The sequence below is a fragment of the Pongo abelii genome, chromosome 20 (assembly GCF_028885655.2).
Source record: "Pongo abelii isolate AG06213 chromosome 20, NHGRI_mPonAbe1-v2.0_pri, whole genome shotgun sequence".
NCBI classification, from domain to species: Eukaryota; Metazoa; Chordata; class Mammalia; order Primates; family Hominidae; genus Pongo; species Pongo abelii.
The window spans coordinates 5,208,064-5,232,302 of NC_072005.2; the positions used below are offsets into that span (position 1 = coordinate 5,208,064).

The 24,239-nt window shown below is 54.8% G+C and overlaps 1 protein-coding gene across 14 annotated transcripts in view; it reads right to left on the reverse strand.

Annotated features, from left to right (window-relative positions):
* Positions 1–24,239, reverse strand: part of PTPRS (protein tyrosine phosphatase receptor type S) — a 134,062-nt gene that overhangs the window by 83,604 nt on the left and 26,219 nt on the right. For 3 of the 14 annotated variants that reach the window (XM_063719866.1, XM_063719862.1, XM_063719864.1), the window contains exon 2: positions 14,378–14,472. The exons of 9 other annotated variants lie outside the window; for them this stretch is intronic. The gene's annotated coding sequence lies outside the window, so the exon portion shown is untranslated. Of the gene's footprint in view, positions 1–3,686; positions 3,829–14,377; positions 14,473–24,239 lie in introns of those variants that run through there. 2 more of the 14 variants (XM_063719865.1, XM_063719863.1) reach the window with 1 other exon arrangement.

A 24,239-nucleotide genomic window follows, 5' to 3' on the forward strand; every position in this document is an offset into this window, starting at 1 on the left:
TCAGGGCCCGTCCTTCCTCTGCCCACAGCCCTCCATGGCTCCCACCTACCTCGGGTCAAAGCCCAAGTCCTTCCTGAGACCCACCAGGTCCTGCACGACCTGCCCTGTCCCCTCCCTGCCCTCCCCTCTTCCCTCTCTCCCCCTCCTCCCTCTGCTCCAGCCGCATGGGCCTCCTTGCTGTTCCTCCAACACCCCAAGTGCAGTCCAGTTCTGCCCCCAGGTCTTTGCATGGGCCATTCCTGGATTTAATATTGGCTGAGCACCAAAAGGTGAATGGGAATTGGGGGTAAGGGTGTCTTTGCACTAGGAACAGCATGAAGAAGGGCAAGGGGGCAGCACCGAGAGGTCCTAGGAGAGAGAAGGGGAGAGATGAGGACAGAGAGGTGCACACAGACTAGACCCACAGAGCAGCCAGGAACCCTATGTGGCCCTGGACAGGGAGGGACATGGCCAGGTTGGTGCCAGGCCAACCCTCCACCATGTCCTCTTGCAAAACGCAGCCTGGGCCACCAGCCTTGCCACTGCCAAGAAAGGGAAACTAAGTCAGGTGCAGTAATCTGCAAGCTCCCAGTAAATGACACGGCTGTGAGGAAAAGCATGGCAGCCCATGGTGGCCAGCGAGGCTGAGCCAGGGCTAGGGAGAAGGGGAGGGAGTGACCGCTGGACCCTGAACCCACGTGGGGCTCAAGGAGGGTCTCTGCCTGCCCTACCTGGCTCTCAGGGGCTGGACTGCCCACCACTAGCTCGTGGCAGCTGGTCGGAGGCAGGCGCTTGCCTTTTACCATTGAGGAAACTGAGGCTCACAGAAGAACAGGGACTCGGCCAAGGTCCCCAGCTGGGGTGGGACTCGGGTCTAGAGCCCATGTTTAATCTTGTGACTGTGTCTTTCTCTGGCCACTGCGGGATCTCTGGACAACTTTCTCTGGGCCTGGTATAGCCCGCTGGCCGCCTCTGGGGGCTCCCCCGTGGTGCTAACAGGGGGCGAGCGGGCACTCATTCCAACCAGGCGCTGGGGCGTGGGTCACGCGATCTGGGAGCCGGCTTTGTGTGCCTACGCGGTCCAGGAAGCATAAAGGGGTGATTATGACCCACGCCGGGCAGCAAACAGGCTGTGTCACCCGCACGAGGCGGGGGCTCCTCGGGCCGGAGGAGGCTCCGGGTGCCTCTCCCAGCCCCGGCTCCGGCTGTAGAGTCTACCCTGCCCTGTCCTGGGGCGGGAGTCTGAGGGCCTAATCCTAACCCTCAGGGGCCATCCCATGGCCCCAGGGCAGGAGAAGCTGAGGCTGATTATGCCAGCAGTGGGACTCAGGGAAAAGACCCCTGACCCTGCACAACCTCTCCACCTTCACATCCACCCCCCACCCACACCTCTCCCGTGCCACCGCCTGGAACGCCATTTCCAGGACTGGACCCTGGCCTCCAGCCTCCCTGGACACCTGGGTCACTCCCACATCCACTCAAGCAGGGACAGGCAGCGAGGGCCCCCTGGGCAGCAAGCCCAGGCTCTGTGGCCACTGGTGGGCTCAAGTCAGCTCTGGCCAAGCCACTGTCCCTCCCAGGGCGCCATTATCTCCCTATCAGGAAACGGGCTCAGGGAGGGGCTGGGTGGGACTGGCCCTTCCCGGAACTGAAGTCCGGGGACCTGGCTTTAATTGACTATTGATTTGTATTGGGACGACATGAAGGCTCAGGGCACTGTCCCCAGGGGTCCTGGTGGCCAGGAGTGGATGGGTGGGGCAGACAGGGACCAGGCCCAGCCCTGGAGAGGGAAATCATTAAAGTCCACTGGGTGCCCCTGGGGTGCTGAGCCCCATTAAATGTTCTCTGTGTTTTCTGCTGTTTAACGGATTAGGGAACCGAGGCTCACCAAGGGTCCTGCATGGAGGAGGGGGCTGGGCTGGGTTAGGATTTGAGGCCAGAGCCCAGCTCTCAGTCCAGCCCAGGGTCCACATCCTCCGGGCGCCCAGGCTGCCAAAATCGCCCCGTCAGTGTGTCCCCCATGCTGGCTTCATGGAACAACTTGAGACGCCAAGATCTGGGGGCACCCCTGCTTCTGCTCACACACCCACGGGGGCTCCCAGCTCTTGTGCTTGGCATTCTGGACCCTTCTTGATGTGACTGCATCCATCCTCTTCCCTACCCCCTCTTCCCGAAAGGTCCTGCAGTTCTCAGAATACACTGCCTCAGGCCTCTGAGCCTCCTCCCATGCAGGTCCCCCACCTGGCACACCCTTCCCCAGCTGGCCCATGGTCAGTTCATCCTGTAAGCTGCAGCAGCCACGAGATGCCTCCACTCCAAGCTGAGCCCCGTTCCTCCTCTGCTCTAAAACCCTCCATGGCTCCCATCAACACGTATTAAAACTCAGACTGCTACCTCAGCAGCCTCCAGAGCTGCCAGCCCGGCCTCTGCTGACCCCATCACGCCACAACCCCCTATGCCAGGCTTCCCTTGCCACCTTGATCCCCCCACTTGTGGCCCCTGGCTCCCATAGGGGTATTTACACACACTGTTCCTTCCACCCAGCACACCCTTCCACATCCCCATCAAATCTCAGCCCTCACACTTGTCCTCAGGTCTCAGCTGAGCTGTCACCTCCTCCAGGAAGCCCTCCTGGATGCCCCAAGTTGGATCAAGACCCATTGTGGGCTACCCCATCACAGCTGTGCTCCCACTGTGGGTCTGTCAACCCCCTGGATGGAAGCCCTCTTCCCACCCCAGGAACGTGGCAAAGCCCCTGCATGCACTGGATGCCTGCTGCATAACCAGCTCCACCTGGCACTTTATCCACATCATCCCTGGGGTCACGTGGGTTTCAGAGGTGGAAACTGAGACCATAGACAGAGACCACCCCAGGCAATGGAGGCCGAGACGGGGACAGCCTCACATCCACCCTAGGGGGTCTGGCCGAGACTTAAAGGGTGGGGGTGAGGCTCTGGAAGGAGCAGACAGCTGAGGCCAGCCTGGGGTCTGCAGGAGGCCCCTTGGGGAGGGTTACCAAACTCCGTCCGCTCAGGACTCCGGTCCTGGAATGGCTTAGAGCCCAGGGACGGGTATGGGTAAAGGTACGAGCTGCCCTGACCGTCTCAGAAGACAACACCACAGGCCCCTCCCTGAGGCCAAGCCCCCCAGTTTCTTAAAGCCCCCCAACAAAGCACAGAGGCAACGTGGAGTCCACAGGCCCGAGAGGAGCGGAAACAAATGGATGGAGGTAAACTTCCCGCGATTTTCGGGGGTGGCTAAGAGCAGGGATTCCTGCCATGCACCCCCCACCGCTACCTGCCCACTCTGCGGTCCTGTTACCTCCTCCGCCTTCTGCGAAGTCCCCAATCAGAGCTCCCCCGGGCTGGCAGCGAAGGCTACCCCGCGCCCGGCTCCGCCCCCGAGAAGTGGGGGAGGAGAGGGGGTGGGGGGAGGAGGTCGGGCTGGGGGCCAGGCGGGGGAGGGGACCCTGCGGAGCATAACGGTCTGGAGTTTTCCAAAGTGCAAGCGACGGGCCTGAATGGGGGGGCGCCAGGCAGCAGCAGGCCCAAGCTGGCCCTGGAGGGCGGCCGGCCCGGTCAGGCCCGCGCTGGGCTGTGGAGACCCCCGTGTCCCCCAGCCTCGGAGCCTGGAGGGGGCGCGAGGAGAGGGACAAAGCCCGGCGCGGCCCAGGCCTCGGGGTGGAAGGGGGTCCCGGGCGCACTCACCCCGCGGCTCGGAGATCGGGCCCAGGCCCCGCGAGGCCTCCACAGGGCCCGCCGCAGCCGGTCCCCGCGTCCCTCGGTCCTCCCGGAGCGCGGCGCGCAGCGAAGACTCGGGAGAGGCCTCGGCCTGGGGAGCTCGGCCTGGGGGCGGGGAAAGGGGCGGGGCCGTGGGGGGCGGGGTTGCAGTGGGCGGGGCTGCAGGGGACGGGCCCCGAGGAGGGGGATTGGGGGGGCAGGGCAGGGCAGGGCGGGGCCCCGGCCGGAAGTGGGGCGGGGGGACCAGAGCGGAGCCCCATCTGGAGGCGCGGAGAGCCTCCGCAGGGGTCCATGAAACATTGAGCGAAGGGGCGCCCCAGGGAGGGCACGACCCAAGACCCCTCCCTCCCGAAGACTGGTCTCACGGGGAGCCTCTCCCCTGCTCCCCGCTTCCCCAGCTCTGATCGTGGCCATGACAACGGATGAGGAGGCTGGATGCCGGACAGGGCGGCGGAGGGCTCCCCAAACACACCCAAATACAGGAGGTCGGAGAACGGGCAGAGTTCCCCTCCCAGTCTGGGTGGAACCGGAGGCCCAGTGGTGGCGGGGGGAGGGGGGGGTCCCCTCTTCCCCTCCTAGACCAGAGGGTGGGGGAGAGGCACGGGCGCAGAGGTTTCCCTCCCGCTGGGGGTCCAGGGGAATGAATGGGGGGACACCGTGGCAGAGGCCCCCACCCTCGCCACAAGCCTGAGGAGGGGGCGGAGAGCATAGGGCCAGATTGGAAACAGATGGGGCCGCCGTGCCAGACCCGCGACACCGGAGCAGAGGGAGAGTAGGAGGGAGGGGGAGGGGCAGACCTGTCCGGGCGGCCAATCCGAGCCAGCGTTGCGCCCGGGATGCGGGTTTGAAAACTCCACCGGAGAGGCCCGGAATGCAGAAGCCCAGCGGGACCTGGGGATCTGAGGACGGGGCAGGGGCCGGGATGGAGACCCAAGGGCTCCCGCGTCGGCTCCCATCCCTGGAAAAAACGCCTCTCTTCCCAGCATTCGTGCTGAGGATGAAGCCCGAACGCCAACGCCAACGGGATGTCCTGGGCGCTCAGCTGTCATCAGCTGTGCTTCCTCAGGCCACCGGCCACGGCTCTAGGAGGCAGGCCCCACCATCACCCCCATTCTGCAAAGAACGGAGCCGACAAAGAGAGAGAAACGGCTGCCCACGGCCGGGAAGAGCAGGGATTGGAACCAGGGTTTGGGTCCAGAGGCGGAGCTCTCACCACAGCGCTGCCGGAGGCCTGGGGCCCCTGGAACTGAGGATATATCACGAATAATTTCAAGCCCTTTAGGTTGATCTAGGGACAGGGCCATCCTGGAGACAGACACCCCACTCTCTAGAAGCCATTACTCAGTGGGGCAAAGGACGTGGGCTTTGATGGGAGACACACAGGAGGCTGTGAGAGCCCAGCAGAAACAACTCCGCTCCCACGGCTCCCGTCCATGCCCTCCCACTGCTACCTCAGTGGCTGGCTCCCATCTCCTTCAAACATCGAATAAATGCCTCCCTCACTGGGGGATCCCACACTGCCCCTTTTCCTTACCATGCCTCAGTTTCCCCCCTCTGCAAAATGGAGCATGGAATCCCCCTGCCCCATCTCCAACACTAGGTGGCCTAGTCCACAAAGCATCATGCACACAGTAGGTGGTCTGTGTCTGCACACAGGCTCCCTGCCTGCCCCTTTGACACAGAGCACACAGTAGGTGCTAAACACAGGATGCCATGACGTCCCCCCATCCTCGACGAGGTACACAGTAGGTGCTTCATGGAGGAGGCTGCCTGCCCCAGCACCACCAGAGGCACACAGGAGGTGCCCTGTGTCAATGTAGGTGTAGGAGCAACCAGCATGACCTCCCCAACTCGGCTGGGCACACAGTGGGCCCTCAGGAGCAGAGTAGGCACCTTGCTGGTATCTGTGGCAAGGCACGGGGCTCATACAGACTCCAGTTTGAATCCAGGGATGCCCTGTGTGTCAAGAAAGGACCCGTACCTCTCGGTCCGACAGTTTCCCCATCTGCCACATAAGCCAAGCACTGAACAGGTGCTCAATAAATCCACACTGTCAGGAGGCTCAGGGCTGCATGACCTGCGGCATACAGGCCTGGCTCTGGGCTGCCCAGGACTCGGGATGGCAGACAAGGGCTTGCCAGCCCCTTCCCAGCCAGTCCTGCCCTCTCTGGGCCTCTTGTCCATGTCTCTGTGGAGACAGACTCTTGCCCCTATTCCACAGTGGTGACTGCAGTTGGCAGGGGACACAGCCGCCCCCGAGGGGCTGGGGGAGGTGGGCCAGGTGCCCTCCCCCTTGGCTGGGTGGCCCCATCAGCACAGAGCCCTAAATGCGACTAGTCCCGGGTCTGCCTCTCCCACCAGACTGTGACCTCGGGAGGCAGAGCAGGGTTTGTCTCGGTCACCCAGTGTCCCCAGCACCTAGCACAGGTCCACAGTACAAACGAGGTTCTCAGCAAACATTTGCACAATCAGGCCCAGCCTCACCCAGGAGAGCCCCTCCAACCTTATTCTCCTCCAAAGGCCACACTGTGTGTGCCCTTGTCATGAAGCAGGCATCTTCACCTACCCTTTTTTCAAGACGGGGTCTCGCTCTGTTGCTCAGGCTGGAGTGCAGTGGCACCATTATGGCTCACTCTAGCCTCAACCTCCTGGGCTCAACCTCCTGGGCTCAAGTGATCCTCCCACCTCAGCCTCCTGAGTAGCTTGGACTACAGGCACGTGCCACCACGTCTGGCTAATTTTTGGATTTTTTTGTAGACATAGGATCTCCCCATGTTGCCCAGACTGGTCTCGAACTCCTAGACTCAAGTGAACCTCCTGCCTCAGCCTCCCAAAGCGCTGGGATCACAGACATGAGCCTGTAATAAGGTTAAGCCCAGCCTACCCTTTTCTAAACAAACATTTCCAAGCACCTATGCCAAGCACAATTCTAGACACAGTGACCAAGACTGACAAAGATCCCTGTCCTCAGGGTGTGGATGCTCTAATGAGGGTGACACATGAGAAACAAAAGAAATAAAATCCACTGTGGGTCAGATGGTGGTAAGGGCTCTGAGGATGATTGGGTTGGGGGTTGTGGGATGAGGTGGGAGGATCGCCTGAGGCCAGGATTTTGAGACCAGCCTGGGCAATATAGCCCATCATCTCTACAAAAACTTTTAAAAATTAGCTGGGCCTGGTGGCGCATGACCGTGGTCCCAGCTACTTGGGAGGCTGAGGGCGGGAGCCTCGCTTGAGGCCAGGAAGTTGAGGCTGCACTGAGCTATGATGGTGCCACTGAAGTCCAGCCTGGGCGACAGAGCGAGACTCTATCTCTAAAAAAAATGTAAAATAAAATAAATACAGGATAGGAGAGACAGGAGGTGACATACGAACAAAGACCAGAAGAAGGTGAGAGAAAGCGAAAGAGGATTCCAGGCAGAGAGCTCAGCCATGCAAAGGCCCCGGGGCAGCACTGCACCTGGCGTGTTGGAGGAATGGCGAGGAGGCCAGTGTTGCTGGAGCAGAGTGAGGAAAGGGAGACAAAGAGGAGGGGAGGGGAGGGAGGGAATGAGGACAAGACGTGCACAGCCTCAGAGGCCTCCAGGAAGAATTGGGCTTTGACCCTGAGGAAGGTGGGAGCCATGGAGGGCTGTGGGTAGAGGAAGGCCCTGACTCAGGTACTCACAGACATGCTCAGCTGCTGTGGGGAGGGCAGACTGTGGGGGATGACTAGGCTGGGGTCAAGGTGGGCAATGATGGGGCTGGACTGGGTAGAGGATGGGGGAGAAGGGCACATTCTAGGCAGACCCAATAGAATTTTCTAAACGGCTCATTCAGGGACATACAGAAAAGAGGGGACTCAAGGATGACTTCTGGGTTTTTGGCCTGAGCACCCTAAAGGTTAAGGGTGACCACCTCCAGGAAGCCCTCCCTGATTGCCCCGCCTACCCCGTGCCCTTGAGGGCTGACCCCCGGAGCCCCTCCAAAAACGTTCTATTGATATGTCCTCTGTATACACCCAGGAGGCGGCTGCCCTTGGGGAGGAACACAGGGCTGGATCACGTCAGCTCCCACAGCTGGGACGTTGGGGGGTAATTTTTTTCAAAATAACTTTTCTTCTAATTATAAAATAGGCGCGTGCAGCAAAAAATTAGGTAAAATCAGCATAAAGAAGAAAATAAAAGTTACCCACAATCCATCCCTCGCCTAGAGAGAAACTGTTTCATGCGGCCGTTCTCATTCATTCTTTCCCTGTACATGTGCTAAGCACCTACTGTGTGCTGTGCTGAGGACACAGTGGTAAGCATGATGGAACCAGCACTCCTGACCTTGTAGGGGGGCACAGACAAGTTGCAGGGGGGATGGACACCCACAGAAAAACAAACACTGTCAATAACATAAGGCTGGGCAGTGCTAAGATATGCCAAAAATAAATAAATAAACCACACTGCAAGGCTGCAAAAACTGAGGGGTCCCTGGGGGAGCCTCTTAGAAGTGGTGATAATTGCATTTAGACCTGGAGGAAGAGAGCAAATCAGACATACAAACACCTATGACAACAGAGTTGCAGGCAGGAGGAACAGCAAATACGATGGCCCTGAGGCTAACCATTTCCTTCCAGTCTTTCTTCTCTTTTTTTTTTTTTTTTTTTTTTTTTTTTGAGACAGTCTCGTTCCGTCGCCCAGGCTGGAGTACAGTGGCACGATCTTGGCTCACTGCAACCTCCGCCTCCCAGGTTCACACAATTCTCCTGCCTCAGCCTCCTGGGTAGCTGGGATTACAGGCGCACACCACCACGCCCGGCTAATTTTTTTGTGTATTTTTAGTAGAGGCAGGGTTTCACTATGTTGGCCAGACTGGTCTCGAACTCCTGACCTCATGATCCGCCTGCCTCGGCCTCCCAAAGTGCTGGGATTACAGGCGTGAGCCACCGCGCCCGGCCTCCTTGCAGTCTTTCTCCTATGCATACAAATGGGTGCTTTTCTTTCGTTCGATGGGTATCACCATTAGGAGACCATGTTCCAGTGTCCAGCTCACAGAATTTAATCAATTCCCACTTGTTTATCCCATTATGTCCCTTATAAACAACACTGTGAGGGACATCCTTAGACCCTTCGTCTCCTGAAGAAACTTCCAAAGCAGGGGTGACTGCATTGGGATGTTCTCAAGCCTTTTAAACCTTCCCTGATGGGGCCCCTCAGATAAAACCATACCCTTGACCAGGGCAGGACCCCCTCCCCCAGCCTGTCTGTCCCACCTCCTTCATATTTGGCACCAAAACCCCCGGACATTTCATTTAGGTACAAACTCTGTTCTCTTGGCTGCGAGAGCCAGAGAGAAACTGGCTGGGCAGCTTCCTCTCGGCTTCCCTGCCCTGGTCTTGCCCATGCCCAAGGCTCCCGCCTCCTACCTAGCACAGCATTCATGACCTGGGGCATGGGCGGGTGCCAACCAGCCAGGAGCCCGCCTCACCCATGTTCACATCACAGCCCTGGCGCCGGGTCTACCTGCCAGCCGCACCGCAGCGGGCACGATGCCCACCACAGGCACACCCCAGCTCCATGTCTGCCTTTTTCACCTGTCCGCCCCCGCAGGCCAGGCTACCTTCCCCTTCCTGGAAAATCTGAGACACCTTCAGGCGTGGCTGGATCCAGCAAAGCCATTCCTCCCATGTCTTCCCCAACTCTGTTGATGGCAGCTCCGTCCTTCCAGGGGCTCAAGCTAGAACCTGGAAGCTGGCCCTGGCTACTTTTCCTCCCTCATCCCATATGCTGTTGGTCTGGAAATACTCTCACGTTTCTCTCCTAAATTTCTACTCACTTTGTCCATCTGTCTCCATATTCCCTTCCCAACCCATCCAGCCCAATTATTGCCTGCTTGGACCAGCACAGTCACCTCTGCCCTGGTCCCCAGCCTCCCACCCTCACCCTCCACAGTCTGTCCTCCCCACAGCACCTACTACATGGTGCCAGTGAACACGAGTCAGGTCCGGTCCCTCCTCTGCCCACAGCCCTCCATGGCTCCCACCTCCCTCAGGGTCAAAGTCCAAGTCCTCCTGGTGGCCCACAAGGCCGTGCATGACCTACCCCATCTCCTCCCTGCCCTCCGTTCCTCCCTCTCTCCCCCTCACTCTGCTCTAGCTACACGGGCCTCCTCGCTGTTCCTCCAGCACCCCAAGTGCAGTCCTGCCTCAGGGCCTTTGCACAGGCTATGCCTCTGCCTGGAACACTGTTCCTCTACATTTTCTTGCCACTTTTCTTCTCACCCTTCCATTCTCCCTCAAGGATCACCTCCTCAGAAATGCCCTGGCTGACCACCTGGCTCAAGCACCATCCATCACCCATTATTTTACTGTCACCTGAAATTCTCTGTCTTTACTTACTGTCTGGGTCTGAGTTATCAAATACAAGAACCACTAGCGGCTGGGTGTGGTAGCTCACACCTGTAGTCCTAGCACTTTGGGAGGCCAAGATGGGTGGATCATCTGAGGTCAGGAGTTTGAGACCAGCCTGGCCAACACAGTGAAACCCCATCTCTACTAAAAATACAAAAATTAGCTGGGCATGGTGGTACGCACCTGTAATCTCAGCTACTCAGGAGGCTGAGGCAGGAGAATCGCTTGAACCTGGGAGGCGGAGGTTGCAGTGAGCTGAGATCACGCCATTGCACTCTAGCCTGGGCAACAAGAGTGAAACTCTGCCTCAAAATAAAATAAAATAAAATAAAAAGAAAAAGGACCACTAGCCACATGTGACTCATTAAACTTAAATGAAGAAAAACGAATAAATAGGCCAGGCGCCATGGCTCCCACCTGTAATCCCAGCACTTTGGGAGGCCAAAGTGGGTGGATTGCTTGATGCCAGGAGTTTGAGACCAGCCTGGACAACATGGCAAAACCCCATCTCTACTAAAAACACAAAAATTAGCTGGGTGTGGTGGTGCACACCTGTAGCCTTAGCTACGCGGGAGGCTGAGGCACGAGAACTGCTAGAACCCAGGAGGTGGACACTGCAGTGACCCTGAGATCATGCCACAGCACTACAGCCTGGGCAACAGATCGAGACTCCATCTCAAAAAAAAAAAAAAGGAAAAAGAAAAATTAAATAAAATTTAAAATTCTGCTCCTCAAGTCACACCGGCCACATTTCCAGTGTGGCTCATTGTCAGAGTATTGAAACCCACATAGCACACTTCCATCACTGCAGAAAGTTCTGTGGCCAGCTCTGCCAGGGAGAATGGGGCCAGGTCAGTCTTGGTCACTGCCAGGGTCGAGTACACAGTATATATGCTCAATAAATGCTTTCTAAATGAAGAAGTGGGGTGGGTGTGGTGGCTTACACCTGTAATCCCAACACTTTGGGAGGCCAAGGTGGACAGATGACTTGAGCCTGGGTTTTTGTGACCAGCCTGGGCAACATAGTGAGACCCCATCTCAACAAAAAATACCAAAATTAGCCGGACATGGTGGTGCATGCCTGTAATCCCAGCTACTTGGGAGGCTGAGGCAGGATTGCTTGAGCCCAAGAGGTAGAGGCTGCAGTGAGCTGAAATTGTGCCACTGCACTCCAGCCTAGGTGATAGAGCGAGACTCTGTCTAAAAAAAAAAAAAGAAAGAAAAAGTGGCAAAATATATATAACAAAAGAATTTCCATAAAAAATACAGATATGAAAGAGTGAAGACATCAATGGCTCAGAGGCCTTGCAGAGGCCGGAGGTGCTGGCCAATAGCACAGAGGTCAGCAGGTGCCATCTGTAGCCACAGTCCCCTGGCCACTCTCACTCCCTGGGCAGCCACGTTAGGGTATCCAAACTCCACGTTTCCAACACAGGGACATGGAAAGCCAGAAAGCAAAAGCCACACTGCTGGGCTTTGAACCTGGATCTCCCTGGCTGGCCAGCAAAGCATCCTCTGGGAGCTCCTGCTCCAGCCCCAAGGGCAGAAACTTGGAAAAGGCTTTCAGGCCACAGCCGGAGTCAGCTCTGCAGCGCCAACGTGCTGACTCAGCCAAAAGTGGGGGACGGAGGAGGGACAGAATGGCCGGTCCCCCTGCCAGGCCCCATTGCCAGCCTGGGCCCCTGCCAGGCCCACCGTCTCCCACCTTGAGCCAGCGTCAGGTGTATTAAAGTTGTTGCTGGGTTTTTTTTGTTTTTGTTTTTGTTTTGAGACAGAGTCTCGCTCTGTTACCCAGGCTGGAGTACAGTGGCGCGATCTCGGCTCACTGCACCCTCTGCCTCCCAGGTTCAATCGATTCTCCTGCCTCAGCCTCCCAATTAGCTGGGATTACAGGTGCCCACCACCATGCTCAGCTATTTTTTGTATTTTTAGTAGAGACAGGGTTTTACCATATTGGTCAGACTGGTCTTGAACTCCTGACCTCAGGTGATCCACCCGCCTCAGCCTCCCAAAGTGCCGGGATTACATGTGTGAGCCTCCGCACCTGGCTGCAAATGCATTTAATGGATCTGGCCACATCCTCTCTGCAAGATGCCCGCTGGTCTCTCGTTCAAGCGCATCCTCCCCCTCTGCACCCACCAGTCCCCAGGGAGGGTGATCACGGTCTCCCCCCAATCCTCCCCTCCTTGCTCATGACTCTGCCATGTCCCAATACCCCTCATTGATTGGATGATGGATGGAGTCTCACTTTGTCGCTCAGGCTGGAGTGTAGTGGGGCAATCTCGGCTCACTGCAACCTCCGCTTCCTGGGTTCAAGTGATTCTCCCACTTCAGCCTCCTGAGTAGCTGGGGTTACAGGTACACACCACCATACCCGGCTAATTTTTGTATTTTTAGTAGAGACGGGGTTTCACCATGTTGGCAAGGCTGGTCTTGAACTCCTGACCTCAAATGATCCGCCTTGCCTTGGCCCCCCAAAGTGCTAGCATTACAGGTGTGAGCCAACACACTCGGCCCCCGATTGAATCATTCATGTAGGCTGGGCACGGCCAGCCTTGGGAGGCCACGGTGGGAAGATTGCTTGAGCCAGAACTTAAGACCAACCTGGGCAACAAAGAGAGACCCCCGTCTCTAAAAAAAATAAAAAATTAGCTGGGCATGGCAGTACTCCCAACTACTCCCATGTGTCTGTACTCCCAACTACTTGGGAGGCTGAGGCAGGAGGACTGCTTGTGACCAGGAGTTTGAGGTTGCAGGTGAGCTAAGATCCCGCCACTAAATACCAGCTTGGGTGACAGAGGGAGGCCCTGTCTAGAAACAGCAACTTTCGTGCGACAGTCTCCCGTCTTTTCCTTAAACCAATTTACTTTAGAAATTAATTCAATAGTATCGCATATCTCTAAGGAAGACCCAGAAGATTCTGCCCTGCCTTGAAAGTCACCAGAAACATTGTTACAATGAAAATAGTACCCAGTTATCCCATGGCCACTGGATACTGTTGCGAGCACCAGCAGCCGGATGGGATTTTGTTACAAGGAGATTGGCAGGTGTTAGTGTCTAAGATCACCCTGAATCTCCCTGGGCTTTCTTCCCTGACGTGTTAGGAGCTGAAAGGGAGTCATTGCTGGTGTGTGCAGCTCTGGGCTGCCGGATGCCTCCTCCAGAGGCCACCCCCAAACAGCCCTATCCTAGGGGTACGTTCCTGACTTCAAAAACCATGGCTCGGCCGGGCGCGGTGGCTCACGCCTGTAATCCCAGCACTTTGGGAGGCCGAGGCGGGTGGATTGCGAGGTCAGGAGATCGAGACCATCCTGGCTAACATGGTGAAATCCCATCTCTACTAAAAATACAAAAACAAACAAACAAACAAAAAATTAGCGGGGTGTGGTGGCGGGCACCTGTAGTCCCAGCTACTCGGGAGGGAGGCTGAGGCAGGAGAATGGCGTGAACCCAGGAGGCGGAGCTTGCAGTGAGCCAAGATTGTGCCACTGCACTCCAGCCCGGGCGACAGAGCGAGACCCCATCTCAAAACAAAAACAAAAACAAAAAACAAAACAAAAGAAAAAAAACCATGGCTCACGGGAGGTAGGAAGCCCAGGTTCTCTTCCCAAGGGAGCTGTGTGGGCCTGAACCAGTCCTCACCACTCTCTGGGACTCAGTTTCCCCATCTAAGCACCAGGGAAAATGGGCTCTTGGTGCCCGGGGCTGATTTTTGTGGGTTTGAAGTCTGTAAAGATCAAGGAAACCGAGGCAAAAACCAGGGAGGTCCCCAAGGCAGGGCTTGGTGTAGCTCCTAATTCCTCCTGGTCCCCGCACACAAGGGTGGGATCTGGTTTTGGTCACAGCTGAAACTCCAGCACCTACTGTGTGCTAGAGCTGTCTTGAGTGCTGGGCACACAGGACAGATCAAGACAGATAACCTCTCAGGGCTTCTGTTCTGGGGAGACAGCGACAGAAGGGGACAGAGGACAGGGGCAGAAGACACAGCACGTGCAAAAGCCCCGAGGTGGGAATGAACACACTAAGTTCTGGAAAAAGAGAAGGGGGCTGGTGCAGAGAGGAGGGCTGGTCCAGAGAGGGGACAGAGCGAGTAAGCAGGGGCAGGATTTGAGGGGTAATAGGAGTGAGGACCGCGGTGGCTCATGCCTGCAATCCCAGCACTTTGGGAGACCAAGGCAGGTGGATCACTTGAGGTCAGTAGTTCAAGACCAGCCTGGCCAGCATGGTGAAACCCTGTCTCTACTAAAAATACAAAAAATTAGCTGGGTGTGGTGGTACGCACCTGTAATCCCAGCTACTCGGGAGGCTGAGGCAGGAGAATAGCTTGAATCTGGGAGGTAGAGGTTGCGAGCCGAGATCACACCACTGCACTCCAGCCTGGGCGAAAATAAAGAAACTCTGTCTCAAAAAAATAAAATAAAAATACAAAAATTAGCCAGGCATGGTGGTACATGCCTGTAGTCCCAGCTACTCAGGAGGCTAAGGTGAGAGAATCACTTGAACCCGGGAGGTGGAGGTTGCAGTGAGCTGCGATCATGCCACTGCTCTCCAGTCTGGGTGATAGGGGGAGACTCCGTTTCTAAAAACAAAAAACAAAAAGAGATCGGGGTGTAATGGGGGATGTCGCAAGGCTTCCAGGAAGAGGTGATGTCTAAGATGAGAAGGATAGGAGAAATTGCGCTGGGCTGGGGCAGGGAGGTTGGGGAGCAGGAAGGGTGTCCCAGGAAGAAAGAACAGCGTATGCCAAGGTCTGGAGGCAAGAGAGGTGTGGAAGAGGAAACCTAACTAGCCCTGAACAAAACAGAAAAGGAGAGGGTGGGGACCCTGGGTCAGGTCCCATCCCACAGGAGAGGCAACTGAGGGACATGGGGGGCTGCTGAGGGGAGGTGGGGTGGCAGAACTTCCCACTACCCCCCCAGAGCTCAGGTGGGGGCATGACCTCTCTAGGTGGCTCCCCAAGCTCTCAGGTCCTGGGTAGGAGAAGGTGGTCTCTCTGAACAGGTGTTAGGATCTACATTCAACCCCATCTCCCCAAGACATAAAAACCCCTATCAAGCACTTAGCAGGGGCAAAGCACTCAGAACTGAGCTGGGCATACAGCAGGTGCTCAGTGAGCACACTGGCTATTATTCCAGGCTTTTCCCACCATCCAGTTACACTTACTAAATCTCCTCAAAACTGCTATTATTTGCCAAGCATGGTGGCTCATGCCTGTGATCCCAGAATTTTGGGAGGCTGAGGAAGGAGAACCACTTGAGGCCAGGAGTTGAAGACCAAGCTGGGCAAAACAGCGAGACCCTGTCTCTACAAAAAAAAAATACAAAAATTAGCCAGGCGGGGTGAGGCATGCCTGTGGTTGTAGCTACTCAGGAGGCTGAAGCAGGAGGATGACTTGAGCCTTGGAGGTCGAGGCTGCAGTGAGCTATAATAGTGCCACTGCACTCCAGCCTGGGTGACAGAATGAGACCCTATCTCAAAAAAAAAAAAAAAAAAATCCTTATGCCTAGAAGCTGGACACGGTGGCTCATGCCTCTAATCCTGGCACTTTGGGAGGCTGAAGTGGTAGGACAACTTGAGCCCAGGAGTTTGAGGCTGCAGTGAGTGATGATCCTGCCACTGCACTCCAGCCTGGGTGACAGAGGGAGACCCCGTCTCTAAAAAATAAATAAATAAATAAATAAATAAATAAATATATATATACACATACATATATATATATTTTTTTTTAAAGGCAAATTCCAATTAGCCGGGCGTGGTGGCAGGCACCTGTGGTCCCAGCTGCTTGGGAGGCTGAGGCAGGAGAATGGCGTGAACCCAGAAGGCGGAGGTTGCAGTAAGCCGAGATCGCACCACTGCACTCTAGCCTGGGCGACAGAGCAAGACTCTATCTCAAAAAAAAAAAAAAAAAGGCGGGGGGGCGAATTCCTCTTGCCTGGAACAGAGAGAACCAGCAACACAGTAGGTACAAATACTTGAGGAAGGGAGGGAGTCCCTCTAATGCTCCCCTAGAAGCAACCTCTGCCATTAGCATCTATCTTTGTGTCTTTTTCTCATATATTTATTGATCAAAGATAACTCTAGAATACAGGGTGATTTTTTTTTGAGACGGAGTCTCACTCTGTCACCCAGGCTGGAGTACAGCGGCGCAATCTCAGCCCACTGCAACCTCCGCTTCCTGGGTTCCAGTGATTCTCCTGCCTCAGCCTCCCGAGTAGCTGGGATTACAGGCGCCCGCCACCAGGCCCGGCTAATTTTTGTATTTTTAGTAGAGACGGGGTTTCACCATGTTGGCCAGGCTGATCTCGCACTCCTGACCTCAAGTGATAACGCTGGCCTCGGCCTCCCAAAGTGCTGGGATTACAGGCATCAGCTACCACACCTGGCCCAGGGTGATTTTTTTTTTGTATGTGAAAATGATATTGTTTGAATCATGGCTGTTCCTCACATGACTTGTAACTACTGAGCACACGCAGCCCAGACCTCTTCTTGCCTGTGGTAGGATCTTCCATCTTCCATGACAAGGCTGTGCCTTGGGCGCGTATCACCCAATTCCCTGTGGACACTTCCATTGCCTCCATTTTTTCCCAACCTCACCCAATGCAAGGTGGCCCTTTATGAATCTCCATGCTGACATCTCCCAGGTCCCCCTGGGAAAGCATTTTTGTCTCTCACTGGTGTCCAGAGAAGGGCAGCTGGGGTGGAAGGTTGGGTTACAGCTTGTTCTAAACAAGCAGGTTCCCCTCCTACACAGTCGGAAATGAGTAGGTCCTAATAGTCCCCGAGGTGACAATTGGCTATTATCTTCCGAAGTTAAGTTTATACATTCCCTTTAGGCCTGATAACACCACCTCTAGAAATCTACCCGGCAGACACTTTCCCTTGAAATGACACGTGGAGAAAGTCCTCACGGCAAAAGTCTTGAAGCAACCTAAATGTCTATCGATAGGAGATTGGTTAAGTAAAGAACAGTACAAGGGGGCCAGGCACAGTGGCTCACGCCTGCAATCCCAGCACTTTGGGAGGCTGAAGCAGGAAGGTCACCTGAGGTCAAGAGTTTGCGACCAGCCTGGCCAACATGGCAAAACTCTGTCTCTACTAAAAATACAAAAAAATTAGCCAGGTGTGGTGGCCGGCACCTGTAATCCCAGCAACTCGGGATGCTGAGGCAGAAGAATTGCTTGAACTCAGGAGGCAGAGGCTATAGTGAGCTGAGATCATGCCACTGCACTCTAGCCTGGGCAATAAAAGCGAAACTCCATCTCAAAAATATAAATACATAAATGAATGAATGAATAAATAAATAAATAAAAATAACAGTACAAGGGGTCAAATAATGATCGAAGAGATTAGTATCTCTTAGTGTTATGAGATCAGTATCTCTTAGTGTTATGAGATCAGTATCACAGCTGTGAAAAGGAATGAGAATACCAGATGTACAATTATAAAATTACTTTTAAGATACTATATTTTTAAGTGGGGGAAAAAAAAACAAGGTACAGAACAGCATGTAAAAGATGCTGCCATTTGGTTAAACAAAGGAATATAAATCCAGCCGCCTACTAAATGTTCACAGAAGATTTCTAGATAAACTGCGCTCTTCAAAACGGTAGCCACGAGCCGTATGTGGCTGTTTAAATTTAAATGGAATAAAATGGAATAAAATTTAAAATTCAGTTCCTCGGTTGCACTGGACACATTTCAAACGCTCAATAGCCACATTCGGCTCAGGGCGACTGTACCACGGTGCGTAGACGGAGACCATTTTTATCATCGCCACATCGGGGGCCAAATCCGGCCCACCGTTTGTTTTTATAAATAAAGCTTTATCAGCACATAGCCACGCCCACCAGTTTATGTATTTGTCTATGGCTGCTTTTATGCTCCAATGGCGGGGTTGAGTAGTAGACAGAGATCATCCGGCCGGCAAAGCTGGGAAGATTTACAAGGTGGCCCTTTATGGAAAAACTCTACTGACCCTGTTCTGGGAAAAGACTGCTACTGGGGAAGGAGAGAGGGGAGGGGATCCGGAGATTCTCCACCATGCATTTTTCTCTGCATCCTGAATTGTATCCCATGTGTATGCATTATCTGGCCAGAACAACATATTAAAAATAAAAGACGTGGTGTCACAGAGATGCCGATTTCATCTCCTGCCAGCCACGCCCGGAGGGCCTGGTTCCCCTCAACGCTGCCACCCTGGATAATACCACACTTCAAACAGTTTTGCTAAATGGATGGGCGAGAAATGATATCTTGTTTTAATTTGCATCTCCTGGGCAGGAGATGGGAACTCTTTAACTATGGATAAATGCCCGTCTAATCATCCATCGTCCCCCCAGACTCCTTAAGGGCAAGGATTCTATCTGCATCAGTCACTATAGTGTCCCCAGTCCTAGCATGGGGCCAAGCAAACAGCTGAAGCCCAGTACATCCACACAGAAGAGAGGGAATCAGGCCTGGGCTAGTTGTGGCTGGTGGTGAGCATCGAGTGCCAAGCCAAGTTTCACCGACGCAGTCACAGGGGCAGATTCCATGGGGCAGAGGTGGCTGCCAGCCCCTCGGGGAACCTGCAGACTCACGTTCAGCAGTGGGGGAAGCGAGCAGGGTGGGCAGGGACCTGGCAGCCTTGGGGGTAGGGGAACTGTGGGCTCCAGGCGGGAGAGATTATGTATTCATCAGAATCTTAAACAAAAGCCCCGCAGCCGCCTGTCAGCCGGGCTATGGCTTTTATGGTAATCAGCAATGAATTACCCACAATGCCTGGCCAAGCGCAAGTGGTTCTTGGCCCGGATCCTAAACTAATTTTTGTATGTTCGTGTGTATATAATTTTGCTCGCTCCCTCCCGTTCCTCTCCCTTCATTAGCAGGAGCACGGGTGGGGTACGGGGCAGGGAGGCAAAAGGAACCCTGGTTGTAAAAGTGGAGGATGCTCACCAAGACCCCCTGGCCCTGCAGCCTACCTGGCACTGGGCCCTGGGCTCAGAGTGTGTGGAGGTGGGAGGTGAGTGCCAAGTGGGAACTAAGGGGAGCCTGGAAACCACCAAAAACTGGAGCTGGCAGCTCCGGGGGTGGAGAGCGAAGAAGGGAGGAAGGGGGGTTTGGCTGGCTCTGGTGGTGAGCAGAGTGTGCGGGCCCCTTAGTGGGGTTGAGCCTGTGCCACATGCTGTGTGGCATTGGGCAAGTGTCTTAACCTCTCTGGGCTTCAGCCCCTGGTCTGCAATTAGACCTCCCCTCCTGTCCCAACCTCTAGCCCCATCCAGCCCCAAGTGTGTAGCCCACAGCCCCTCCCAGGGCCCTGTCTACGCAGGCCACCCTCTAAGGGCTTGACACATATTAACTCGTTTTGTTGTGCCAGTTATTTATCTCAGATGGGGAAACTGAGGCTGAGGATAGGATGTGCCTTGCCCAGGGCCACTGGGTTGCTTATAGCACCTGAAAACCCCCCACGGGCTAAGTCAGGAGCTGCCAACTCTACGTCTCCAGGCAGAACCAGCCCACCACTTCCTGGGAACCTCCGCAGGCGTCCTGCTAACGGGGGCGTTTCCATGCCTGCCTCTCTCACCATCTTTGCCACCTCAGCTCATCTTCTCCGTCTTTACCGATGTTCAGGACAGAGGCCTGGGAGTCGTTCTTGACTCATCTCAACCCTACCCTTCTGCAAAATCCTTCTAGAATACAACCCCTCCTCCGCCCCTGCCTGGTCCACCCCCATCATCCCTGGCCTGGATCTGTGCCGTCCCCTCTGCTCTGGTCCCCCAGCGTCTGCACTCATCCCCCACAGTCTGTCCTTTCTGCAACAGCCAGGGGTCGCCTTTGAACACGTCGGTCAGGGCTGGTTCCTCCTTTGCCCATAGCCCTCCATGGCTCCCACCTCCCTCAGAGTAAACGCCCAAGTCCTCCTGGTGCCCCACAAGGGCCTGCACAACCTGCCCTGTCCTCTCCCTGCCCTCCCCTCCCCTCCTCCCCCTCCTCCCCCTCCTCACTCTGCTCCAGCCACACGGGCCTCCTCGCTGTTCCTCCAACATGCCAGGTGCGGTCCTGCCTCAGGGCCTTTGCAAGGGCTATGCCCTCTGCCTGGAACACCCTCCCCTCAGATGTCAGCAAACATCATTCTCTTATTCCTGCTGGTCTTACTGAAATGTCACCTCTTCTGTGAGGCCTGTCTTGATTCTGTAGCTAAAACAGCCCCTCCCTGCCACCAACCAATTCCTCTGGCTTTTTTCTTTTCTTTCTTTCTTTTTTTTTTTTTGAGATGGAGTCTTACTCTATCGCCCAGGCTGGACTGCAGTGGCGCAACCTTGGCTCATTACAACCTCTGCTTCCCCTGTTCAAGCAATTCTCCTGCCTCAGCCTACCGAGTAGCTGGGATTACAGGCGCCCATCACCATACTCAACTAATTTTTGTATTTTTAGTACAGACAGGGTTTCACCATGTTGGCCAGGCTGGTTTCGAACTCCTGACCTCAAGTGATCTGCTCGCCTCAGCCTCCCAAAGTGCTAGGATTACAGGCATGAGCCACTGCGCCTGGCCAACGTTATTTCTCTTAAAGGCATGGCATATAGTCAATCCTTAACACATATTTAATCTATTTGCTTTATGGTTTTTGTTTTTTTGGGTGTTTCTTGTTTTTGTTTTTTGAGGCAGGGTCTCACTCTGTCACCCAGGCTAGAGTGCAGTGACACAATCTCAGCTCACTGCAGCCTTGAACTCCTCGGCTCAAGTGATCCTCCCACCTCAGCCTCCTGAGTAGCTGGGACTATAGGCTTGTACCACCACACCTGGCTAATTTTTGTATTTTATTATTATTATTATTATTATTATGAGACCAAGTCTCACTCTGTTGCCAGGCTGGAGTGCAGTGGCACGATCTCACTGCAACCTCTGCCTCCTGGGTTCAAGTGATTCCCCTGCCTCAGCCTCCCGAGTAGCTGGGACTACAGGTGCATGCCACCACGCCCGGCTAATTTTTTTTATTTAAGTAGAGACAGGGTTTCACCATGTTGGCCAGGATGGTCTCGATCTCCTGACCTCGTGATCCGTCCGACTCGGCCTCCCAAAGTGCTGGGATTACAGGCATGAACCACTGCGCCCAGCATTTTGTAGTTTTAGTAGAGATGAGATTTCACCATGTTGGCCAGGCTGGTCTCGAACTCCTGACCTCAGGTGATCTGCCCGTCTTGGCCTCCTAAAGTGCTGGGATTATAGGCTGAGCCACCGTGCCCGGCCCCTATTTGTTTATTGTCCTTCTGATGCATTCCACGAGGGAAGGGTTTTTCCCTCTGTCTTCTCCGTCACTCTGTTCCCAACACCTGACCCCGCGAGGATCAGGGCCTGGTATACAGGAGGTGCTCAATAAGTATCCAGTGATGGAGCTCTAGGCCCCCAGCAGGGTCCTGGGCCCAGAAAGGACACAACGGTTGTTTTCTGAACCCACAGAAGCTTTCCTTGGGGTCTGAAGGAAAATTTTAGACCTGAAACCATCCCCTGGGTGGAGGCTGGGGGTGGGGATATAAGTATCTTGGGAGCGGCCAAGGAAAGAAAAAGAACATTCCTGTCTCATCAAAGCTGTTCAGGGGAGACCCGAGCTCCCTGGCTGGTGGCTGGGGTGGAGATGGCAGATGCTCTCTGCAGGATAACTGGGCAAGAGGGAGTGAATATTGAAATGCCCTTGGCTGCACACAGTGACTCCCACCTGTAATCCCAGCACTTTGGGAGGCCGAGGCGGGCGGATCACGAGGTCAGGAGATCAAGACCATCCTGGCTAACATGGTGAAATCCCGTCTCTACTAAAAATACAAAAAATTAGCCGGGCGTGGTGGTGGGTTCCTGTGGTCCCAGCTACTCGGGAGGCTGAGGTAGGAGAACGGCGTGAACCCGGGAGGCAGAGCTTGCAGTGAGCCAAGATCGCGCCACTGCACTCCAGCCTGGGAGACAGAGCAAGACTCCGTCTCAAAAAAAAAAAAAAAAAAGAAATACGCATCCCACGTGACATCTCCCAGTTGTGCGTGAGGCCTGTGTGTGAACGAGCCCTGCAACACATCTCATAGGAAAGCAAAAGAGAGAGAAAAATGGGTACATCGGTCAGGAGGGGCTGGGCACGTAGATGGCATACTACACAGCCCTGAAAAAGAATGCATAGTACACAGCCTTGAAAAAGACGCCCCTGGCTGTGTGCGTCCTGGTACTGTCAGTGAAAGAGCATGGCAGGGACAGCAGGCATAGGATGTGTGGGATGAGAAGACGAGCACAATATGCCAATATTTACAGATGCGAAAATAATCGCAGCAGGGCCAGGCATGGTGGCTCACACCTGTAACCCAGTGCTTTGGGAGGCTGAGGCAGGAGGATTGCTTGAGCCCAGGAGTTTGAGACGAGCCTGGCCAACATAATGAGACTTTATCTCTACAAAAAAATACCAAAATTAGCCAGGCGTGGTGGCGCATGCCTGTAGTCCCAGCCACTTGAGAGGCCAAGGCAGGAGGACTGCTTGAGCCTAGGAGATGGAGATGGCAGTGAGCTATGATCACACCACTGCACTTCAGTCTGGGTGACAGAGAAGACCCTGTCTCTAAAAAAATTAAAAATAAAAATAAATAGCAATAGTAACAATAACTGCTAATATTCATAGTCACATACTGCGTGCGAGGCATGGTTCAAAAGTCTTTTACACATAATATCTCATTGAATGTGAATTGTCTCCATTTTACAGATGAGGCAATGGAGCATCAGAGAGGTCAAAACACTTGTCCAAGGTCACACAGCATGGCGGCAGCAGAGGGGGGACATGAGTCCAGGCTGCTGAGCCCCAAAACCTGGCCTAGGATTTATTTATTTATTTAGACAGAGTCTCACTCTGTCGCCCAGGCTGAAGTGCAGAGGCACGATCTCGGCTTACTGCAACCTCCACCTCCTGGGTTCAAGCGATTCTCCTGCCTCAGCCTCCCAAGTAGCTGGGACTACAGGCGCACGCCACCACCTCCAGCTAATTTTTTGTATTTTTAGCAGAGACAGGGTTTCACCATGTTGGCCAGGCTGGTCTCAAACTCCTGACCTCAGGTGATCTGCCCAACTCAGCCTCCCAAAGTGCTGGGATGACAGGCATGAGCCACCACGCCTGGTCCTGGCCTGGGATTTAGTGACAACGCTCACTGACAGCCTACGCCCGATCCCTGGTAAAAACAGTGGACGCCTAATAAATGCCCCGGAGAAGCTCAAGGGCAAAGTGAGCAGAGACAGGGGTGTGCCCAGGAAGAGATGGTGAGACTTAGAGAGTGGTCCATTGCACAGGGATGGGTTGGACAATGCTCACTGGGGAATCCATGCAGTCAGCACACACACATAGGAAACCGGCTGTTGGGGAGCGAGGTGGCTGGCTCGTCGGAGAACAAATCGCTGCCAGTCTCATTTCCTCCTGCGACAGAGATGGGCAGGCCTGGCCGGGGCCCACGGCTGGCACTGAGCCAGAGTCAGCGGGGACCTCCCTATCTGTCTCCGTGTGATGTGTTTATCAAGAGGACGGGAAATGTCATGACCATCGGGGGCAGGCGGCAGGAGTACTGGGGTGGGCACTTCTTAGATGGAGTAGGGAGGGCCTGGCCCAAGGTCAAGGCGGCCCCTGGAGAGCCTTTTCTCCTTCCTGCCTCAGCGGAACCAACCCACCGTTCAATCCATGCTTAAGGAGAAACCCTACGACGTGGCTCTAAGACCACAGGTTTCTTGAGCACGCAGTGTCTCACACCTGTAATCCCAGCATTTTGGGAGCCTGAGGCAGGCGGACTGCTTGAGCCCAGCAGTTCAAGACCAGCCTGGGCAACACAGCAAGACTCTCTCTCTCTCTCCACACACACACACAAAAATAATAAAAATAAAAAATAAAAATAAAAAAATTAGCCAGGCATGGTGGCGTGTGTCTGTAGTCCCAGCTACTCAGTGGGCTAAGGTGGAAGGATCGCTTGAGCCCAGGAGGTCGAGGCTGCAGTGAGCTACGATCACAGCCACTGCATTCCAGCCTGGGCAACAGAGCGAGATCCTGTCTCTATCAATCAATCAAGACCACAGGTTCAGCATGAGTTCAGTGCCAGTCTCTGCTCCTTGAACACTGTGTGACCTTAAGCATGTCATTTCCTTTCCATGAACCTCAGTA